The following is a 2,202-nucleotide window of genomic DNA, read 5'->3' as shown; positions in this document are numbered from 1 at the left end:
TGCTGGGATTACAGGCTTGAGCCACCGCGCCCAGCCTGTTCTTAATAGTCAAATCCCGAGTATTAATAGGAGGCTGGAATAAACAAACTGTGGTTTATAAAATTACCCTTCATTAAAAAAGAATGAGCTACTGATACATGAAGCAGCATGAATGCCTCTCAAAACTCTTATGCTAACTGAAAGGAACCTTGCACACAAGCGTGCATGCTGTGCAACTCCACCTATGGGAAATTCTACAACAGGCAAATCTAATCTGCAATGGAAAAAATCAAAATAGTCGTTATGTCTGAAAAGGTAAAGTTAAGAGTTGACTTGGGACAGCCAGCTGCAATGGTGTGCACCAGAGTCCCAGCTACTTGGGAGGCTGAGGCGGGAGGATTGCGTGAGCCCAGGAGTTTGAGGCTGCAGTGTGCTATGGTCACACCACTACATTTCGGCTTGGGCAATAGAGCAAGACCCTGTCTCTGAAAAACAAACAAACAAACAAATAATTGACTAGGGAGAGCATAAAGAAAAGTTCTGAAGTGATGGTGATGTTTTACCATTTGATATGGGTTTGCATCACATAAAAGAATGCATTTTTCAAAATGTACTCTTAAGATTTGAACATTTCATTGTAGCTAAAGTTTACATTAAATGAAATATATATATATACACATATACATATATACGTGTGTGTGTGTGTGTGATGAAATCACCCCAAATAGCTGGAATTACCAGCAGATTGTATAGTGGTGAACCTACAATTTTATGAAGAAAAAGAAATATACTTAAAAATAAATATTGAACTCAATAATATGCATGTTTACATATGTGCTGATGTCTTATCTTACTTTGAAATGAATGGATAATGGAAAAAATGCATATTGAAACACATGTAGCAGACTGCTTATGGTGAAATTTTGGCAGTAGGTCTGTGAGTTTTCATTGTAAAATTCTTTTAACTTTTCTGCATACTTACAATTTTTCATAAGATATTGAGAAAAACCTTGAAAACGAAAATACAAGAAAATGGGACTTTGAGGCAATATAAATTTTCTTAAGACAAAAATGCACAGAAGATACATTTTACCACATTGACACAAAGAAACACTGGTCAGCAAAAGACATCATGAAGAAAGGGAAGAGTGAAAATAACAAGCACCTGTAATTCCAGCACCTTGGGAGGCTGAGGCGGGCAGATCACCTGTGGTCAGGAGTTCAAGACCAGCCTGGCCAACAGGGCAAAACACTGTCTCTACTAAAAGTACAAAAATTAGCCAGGCGTGGTGATGCACACCTGTAATCCCAGCTCTCAGGAGGCTGAAGCAGGAGAATCGCTGAAACCCAGGAGGCGGAGGTTGAAGTGAGCCAACATCGCACCACTGCACTCCAGCCTGAGCGACAGAGCAAGACCCTGTCTCTAAATAAATAAATAAATAAATAAATAAATAAATAAATAAATCTGAATGATCCACATGGGTCCAATGATACCATCACGTGTCCTTGTGAGAGGGAGTCAAGGGAAACAGAACTACTGAAGAGGAGAAGGCGCTGTGATGATGCCAGCAGGTACTGGATGATCACTGTCAAGGAATTCAGGCAGCGTTAACAGCCAAAGGGAACCTACGGTCCTCTCAGAGCATCCAAAAGGGTCATTCCTGCCAACACCTTGCCTTTCACACAGGAAAACTGCTGTCCCGACTTCTGACTTCCAGAAGCTTAAGAGAATACATTTGCATTGCTTTCAGCCACTAGGTTTGTGGTAATTTGTCACAGCAGCAATAGGAATCTGACACAGGGAAGAAGTGGCTCTGAAAGGTTCTGCGTTGCTACCAGGGGTATATATTGGTTTAACCATTTTAGAAAATAGTTTGTAATTATCTGAATAAACTGAAGATGTGTGTACCCTATACTCAGCCATCCCACGCTAAGACAAATACTCCAAAGAAATTATTGCATGTATGCACCAGGAAACAGGCAAAACAATGTTCATAGCATCATTACCACAACAGCAAACAAAGAAACTACCTCAATTTCATAAGCAGGCAAATTTATATATAAACTGTGGTGAAATCCTATAACGGAATATCTTACAGCATGGAAAATTAGTGAAGTACAGCATTAGTACCGATGACTCTCAAAAACATAACTATAAGAGGAAAAGCAGGTTTGGGAAAAATGCATACTTAATTAAAATACATTTTTATATATACATATATA

The sequence above is a fragment of the Mandrillus leucophaeus genome, unplaced genomic scaffold (genome assembly GCF_000951045.1).
Source record: "Mandrillus leucophaeus isolate KB7577 unplaced genomic scaffold, Mleu.le_1.0 Scaffold664, whole genome shotgun sequence".
Taxonomy (NCBI): domain Eukaryota; kingdom Metazoa; phylum Chordata; class Mammalia; order Primates; family Cercopithecidae; genus Mandrillus; species Mandrillus leucophaeus.
The sequence above is the reverse complement of the archived record's forward strand: the minus strand, read 5'-3'. Positions refer to the sequence as shown.